The 7,517-nt window shown below is 32.2% G+C and overlaps 1 non-coding gene across 1 annotated transcript; it reads right to left on the reverse strand.

The window, feature by feature from the left end:
• Positions 1 to 2,067: 2,067 nt before the first annotated feature.
• LOC131534999 (U4 spliceosomal RNA) lies at positions 2,068 to 2,208 on the reverse strand. Its single transcript, XR_009269476.1, has one exon. It is a non-coding gene; the product is annotated as a U4 spliceosomal RNA (small nuclear RNA).
• Positions 2,209 to 7,517: the final 5,309 nt, after the last annotated feature.

The raw sequence follows: 7,517 nt of genomic DNA on the forward strand, positions 1-7,517 counted from the left end.
CTCATATGTAGTCATGTTTAAAGCTATTGATTCTAAAACTTATTTATATTGCACATTATCTATATGTCTACATGATTTTAAATAAAAGCTTAATAATTACTATTAAACTAAGATGGCTTGTGTAATGGATTAAGGGTATAATAATTGTATAAATAATTATAAAAAATAATAATCTCTAAAAATCAGATTTTAACAATGTTTTACTATGTAGCGTCCTTTAATTTGGAGTAAGAGAAACTGGAGGAGTGGCTTTATTGCGTCATAGACGTGTCACTTTGCTTGAAGCTGATTGGTCAAATTTGGGTTTGACATCTCTAAACCAGAACATAAGCTGCCTCGGAGCAGGTTAGCTGTGGAGTGTAACACTGTAGTTACTATGGCGATGAACACTAAAAGCCAAACCACTTTCATGGTACCTAAAACTCAGAGTTGGCACAAACTAAACTGAAGCTTACCTGGCTAGCCAGCTAAACCGGCTTCATGGTACAGGCCCGTGGTTGCAGTTTTGTTTTGGTTTCCCTTGCCATAATAACAAATGTGTTTTATAAACAGCAGCCCCCAAGAAATAATGTTATAAAGCAAACACTAATCACTTTGATGGTAATGTCAAACAAAACAAAACATCATCATCTAAGTCTCTGTTAATTCTCAATAAGCAATTTTTTGTAGATGTCTGACAAATTAAGTCAGTCTGGTTAATAATGAGTGAAGCTGGTGATTCGTTTATTTCAGTTGATTTCATCTAAGGCTGTGTCTAGAAGTGAGTTGTATGTTTGGAGAAGGTTCTTATGCTGCCTTCACGTGCTATCGGAAATTTCCTATTTCCCACTTAATTATGAAGTCGTGATTACGAGCTTGTCGTATTCAAGTGCTTTAATGTCGGAAAGAATAAAATGTAGCATCCCATTGGCTGACAACCATATAAACATTCCCCGCGCTATACATGCAGTTTGCTGACAATTCTGGAATTTCGGTCAAATACATGCTTATTTCACTGCTTATAAAACATACAATATGCTTCGAATGCTCGTTCATAGTCTACAAATACAATACTTTAGCGACAAGACAAAGGGATGTATTGCTGTGAGAACAGCATTGACAGCAGCAATGGTTGTCCCCTCCACCATGTTCAAAGTTTATGACCCGCCCAACTCGGAAACTCGGGTATTAAAATTATTTCCGAATTTCCCAGTAATAAACACGACTTGAGAGGCCGTTCACGTCCAATTTCCGATTAGCAAACTCATTTACGATAATTCCGATAGCACGTGAAGGCAGCATTATAACAGAAAGCTGTTAGCTGGCTGTGCACTCATACTGTGAGCTCAGCATGTGAGAGCACTGTGATAGTGTTGAGAAACAGGAAGTAGACTGTCCCCCCACCCCTCACATATAACTCATATCACCGTATGAGAATGGTGTGATTTCACGTGTTGACTGGGTTCAATAATTCAATGTTGCATTAAAAATACAGTTACTTATATTTTATTATTATAATATGCATTTATATTATTTTATAAACAAATCTAAAATTGACCATTTTTATTTATTTATTTTTCTTTTTTTGCTGAGATTTGATGAAGGTACATAAACATATTTAGCAACTTTTAGCAACAAATCCACCTTACTTTAGCAACTTCCCCTGAAAATTAGTTGGCAACACTGGATACAAGGGGACAGAGCTTCTCTTTCACTCCTTCTGCTCTGCTGTCCATGCAGTGTTGGGATTATTTACATCAGAGTAAACACAAATAACTTTATATGTTGTTGACACAAATGAATTTTTCATTGATACATCATGGCACTGAGTTGTTAGAAAAGAAATACGTAGAGACGTTATTGCTTGATAAGGTCAGGAACCGATGAATCGGCTTTTTGAACCGGATCATTGAGCCGATCTGTTCGTAAAGAACCGGTTCGCGGAAATAAATCGGATTTTGCATCACTAGTCCCGAACTGTACTGCACTATTGATTCGCTCCGCACGTCAACATATAAATCAATATCGATTATGTACCTAAGCATTCATACTCTTATTAGTTTCTTTCATTTCAGACAAAAATATCAGTCTCCGTAAAGACCGTCAAAAATTGCCAATGCCGACTATATTTCAAGTCGTCATGGCGGGGTATTGGGTAAAGTTTTCAATTAGCAATAATCGCGCCTCGGATAAACCTCATAGGCTACGATACTGCCACTGCGCAAAGCTGACATGCAACACTTTACTGTCAGCAATACTCCAAACATGCCTCGCTTTACAGAGACGGTAACCAAATGTTGCTCTCGCGACGAGCCGACCAATCGAAATACGAAGAAGACATTAGTATGCATAACAGACTGGCTCTGTGTTTAAAAAAGTATAAATGAGCAAAAATAGCATTTAAAAAAATATCTTCAACTACTCCCGCGGTGCATCATGGGAACGTAATGACGTAGAGGAAAACTCGGTGGCATCACGGCTACGTAATCGTCCCTCTGGTGCAGTAACTGTATAACCACCGCTAGATGTCAGCAACAGCTCAATTATGAATGCAAAATACAAAATCCATCTAGTTTATATTATGTAGAATTATTGAGTAGCTATAGCTTACTATTGTTATTTTATTTTATTTTATTTTAATGTTACCTCAATATGTATAAGTATAAAATATGAACTAGAAAAGGGAAAAAATAAGTGTTTTAATTTGTTTTGTTTCTTTTCTTTTTCGTTGTTTGCACAATAATACATGTATTCTGCTATTTTATGCACCTTAGTAAACATAAAACAGCATTACTAATTAAAACAGTATTCCCTTCCTTTTATTTAGGCCTATTTATTTATACATTTTTTAATGAAGAAACATATGGAATATTTCTTGATAAATTGCCTTTTCGTTGAAGTTAACAGCAGCTTGGGCGATTATGTAAAATTATTTAAAATTCCCTTTTTGATTATATAGCAGTGATATTTTGATGAAAGAAAATAAATTAAATTAATTAATTAAAAAATTACAAATATATATATATATATATATATATATATATATATATATATATATATATATATATATATATATATATATAAACCAGCATATAATAAATCATTATTAATGAAACATTTAAATTATATTATTATTACAATTAATAAATAATAATAATTATTATTATCCTGACAACTCACTCCAACTGTTCTTGGCTTTTCGTTGAAGTTAACAGCAGCTTGGGCGATTATGTAAAATTATTTAAAATTCCCTTTTTGATTATATAGCAGTGATATTTTGATGAAAGAAAATAAATTAAATAAATAAATTAAAAAATAAATAAATAAATAAATAAATAAATAAATATATATATATATATATATATATATATATATATATATATATATATATATATATATATAAACCAGCATATAATAAATTATTATTAATAAAACATTTAAATTCTATTATTATTACAATTAGTAAATAATAATAATTATCATTATCCTGACAACTCACTCCAACTGTTCTTAACAAAATGAACTGATAATAATAATTATCAATTCATTTTGTTAAGCATAGTTGGAGTGAGTTGTCAGGATGTCTGTTGTGGTGTGATTGTCCCAGCAGTCAGTCTGTCGTTGTGCTGATGCTGTTTCTACAGTGACCGATCGGTCAGCAGTTTGACTGACAGGCTGAAGTCTTGACGATCAGCAGAACGGTCCGTCACGAGGAGGATCCGCAGCTTGCGAGCATTGCACTCACATTGACCTACATAACCTAAACGATTCGCCCTTGCATTCTTAAACTCATAAATCATTCAGGTAAGAACTCGCTCAGATCATTCTTTCCTCTTCTACTACATGCATCCTATGGTTTGCAGGACTGATAAATGTAGGACACATCCGTCTTTGATTTATTGTCGAACGCTTTCTCTCTCCACAATGTTTGTTATCGATGTCACTGCACACTTACTGTTCTGGAAATCTCTTTTTAGACGAGGAAAGATGTGGTGTCAGTGCTATTTGGAGTTTCTGTTACTTATTTTTGACCAATATTACCTCTGTTTGGGTGCAGGAGGAAGTTTGACGTGATAAAGCACGCTGAAGTTCACAGCATATGAGAGGCGCCCAAGGGCCCTGTCAGCCCTGCTTTGATTTGGATCCGGATCTCAGGGCTGGAAATAGAGATTAACAGATGGCAGAGTGATGGCAGAGTATCAGGCTGAGCGGCCAGGCCGGGCCTCACCCACGCCGTACCCGCTGCACCATGAAATCGCTGGGGGTTTCGCACCATGCCCACACGAGAGCTCAAGCATTCTATATGAGAAAGAGCTGCAGAAACATTCCTCATGTCATGGAAGGATTTCATAACTCCACAGCAAAGTGCTGAATTACTTCAAGCTATACTGTTTCTTACTATTACGAAGTTATTAATATTGCAAAGAAATACGAGGAAAATATAAATGTTATGGAGTCATTTTTTTTCATATTATTATTATTAAATATTATTAGTAGTAAGTGTAAATTACATAATAAAGTTACTATTATTAATTGTGCTATTATCTGTTACATATTGACATTATAAAACAAGTATAACATTAGAACATATTTTTATTATTATATAGAGGTAACTTAATATTATTATATAATCATTACTATTAATATTATATTGAATCTTTTAAGGAGCAATTGTATAGCAATATAAAGGAAAAGTTTTATTATTATAGTTATTATTAAGTTACTTATTGATATTATATAAAATAAAACAATATTTTTATAAGCAATTATATTGCATTAGAGCAATATAGAGCAAAAGGAATTTTATCAACATTTTTACTATTTAATATGATACAACAAACATAAAATAGATATACTATTGTTATTATAAAATATTTACATAATATTAAATCCTTTTTAAATATTAAATAAATAAAGTTACTTATAAATTAAGTTTTATTATTATTATTATTATCATCAAGTTACACATTGATATTATAAAATTAATCTTAAATAAAGTTATAAGATATATAATATATATATATATATATATATATATACACACACACACACATATATATATATATATATATTGCATTAGAGCAAAAGTTAATTATTATTATTATTATTCTTAATATTCAATATCATAACATTTATATAAAGGTATAAAATGAATTACTTATACTGATTATGTTTTATTATTATTAGGTGATATTATAAAATAAATATAAATACATAATATTAATAATTTTACTTAAGTTGCTTAATAGTATTATAAAACTAAAAAAATATTTTTATAAAGCAATTATATTGCATTATAGATCAAAATTAATCATTTTTATTATTTGTACTAATGAATATGAAAAAAAAATTATAAAAAAAATATTAGAATTATTTTTTATTATCAATAAGTGACTTAATGATATTCTAAAGTATAAGATATAATTACTTTTTTTTTAGTTCACTGAAATGTAACAAGAATGCATGACAAGTGAAAGAAAGAACAGTAATCACAGAGGAGATCAAAGCAAAACCCCAGTGCAAGGTATTAGACTCTATATACAAATGAAGACTATGAATGATGAAAATGAAGATGCTTTTGTTGTCTTTGATCAAAGTGATGACAACAGCCTAGTTATCTACAAGTGCGAGTGTCTGTCAATTCTGTGAACTTGAGATCATTACTAAGAAATAACTCTGGCATTTCCGTCTCGGCTTCCCAAACACAGGTTATTTATGTATGAGTCGGCGTGAAGTCTTGCATTAGTTCTGGGTGAATAAGGAAGCAGAATTGAATCAGGTTGAGTGGAGGAGTGAATATCTGTCTCATCATCTCTCACTCCATTGAGTCAGAAAGCGACACAACTCCACACAACTCTCAAACACAAACGCCCGACGAACAAAACCAACAGATGCAAGTGTGGACGCATGAATGGAGCTGATCTCAAAGCACACAGGTGGGCATACCTGCGCAACACAATTAGCACATGCAGCTGGTCAAAAGCAGGATCTGAGTCTTCAAACACACACACAAATGTCTTCAGACTGTCTGCTGGGGATAAACTGTGTTTTGTCTAAGCTGCCAACCATTATGAAATTTACCATAGTTATTCACACACTGTAAGAAAATTATTCTTTTTTATTATTCTTTTTTTTTAAATCTGGGCTTGTAAATGCATTTTAAAAGTCTGTAAAAAAAATAGGGCACGATGTTCTGTATTAATATGAACCCAGCAGGCACAGGACGTCAATATAGTGTCAGGTTGACATTGGACATGATGTTGCAATTTGGTTGAGAATGAAAATCGGGTTGACGTCAGCATTTGACGCCAATTTGACGTTGACTTAAAGTTGGATTTTTAAAGACCAACGTGACAACCAAAATTTAACCAAATATCAACGTCTTATGACGCTGTGTGCCTGCTGGGAATTTTCCATATTTCTTTTTTTTTACAGGTGTTTTACCTGAATTTTAAATTTTGCACTTTATGTTTTAGGGTTAACGGAAATGTCCATAAAATTAATGAATAATGTCCTGGCATTTTCTGTTGTTTAAACTTTATTTATTTATTTCTTTTCTTGAAATTATTTTTAAATGATTGGAATAAAATGTATGGATATAAAATCTAAGAATCTAGCTAGTTTTGCACTTTAAAAAATGTCAAATTTAAAACCTATCATCTAAATTAGCTGGTTTTATTGAAGTCAAAAATACTTTTAATATCACTGATTAATTCATACCCAAAACTAGTTTTTTTTTTTTTTTTTTGTTTTTAAGTTAACACTTGCAGGTTACGAAAGATTACAAATATAGAGAATACTAAATAAATCCAATCTGATGCAAATAAACTTTGTTGTGTGTCAAAATAGTTTCATGTGTAGTAGCCTAGGCCTATTTATTAACACCATGTTTCTTCTTAGCCAAGTGAACCTAATATTTTTGTTTAGATGTTACTTAATATTTTTGTGTGCTGTTTGCATTTACTCATTTTTAATGGTTGACTCTTAAGCATCTAATTTGATTAATTCTTACTCAGTTCTTATTGAATAGCATTGCTTGTGTGCTGCCACAATTGTATAGAGTATACAGTGCACTAACTATGTTAAAACAAAGATTTGGACATGCATTATGGGAATAATAAACCAATGGTTATTAAACCAGCCTAGCTGGTTCTGGTCTTATACCTGGTCCATGCTGGTTTGGTTTTTGATGAATTTTGAGCACTTTCATGCTTGTCAGGCCCTCTTGAACCATGACCAAACAAGGTTAGGCTGGATAAAACATGTTTAGTAGGGATATCATATTTGGACAGTTACCTATGTTATTCTTCAAAGTGATTTGAAGTTTTTTGACGTGTTTTTACAAGATAACTTGACACAGCACGTTAAAACGGTGGCGCTCACGAGTCATGGCGTGAAATAAGTTATTTAGAACAAAAATGAACAACAGCACAGACGGATGCGTTTCCTGAGTGAACGACCCCTAAATTCTTGAGTATTTTAGTTTGTACCAATCAAAACACGGTAACTAAGTCAGCGGCCGCTTTTCCAGCGGGACT

The sequence above is a fragment of the Onychostoma macrolepis genome, chromosome 25 (genome assembly GCF_012432095.1).
Source record: "Onychostoma macrolepis isolate SWU-2019 chromosome 25, ASM1243209v1, whole genome shotgun sequence".
Lineage (NCBI taxonomy): Eukaryota > Metazoa > Chordata > Actinopteri > Cypriniformes > Cyprinidae > Onychostoma > Onychostoma macrolepis.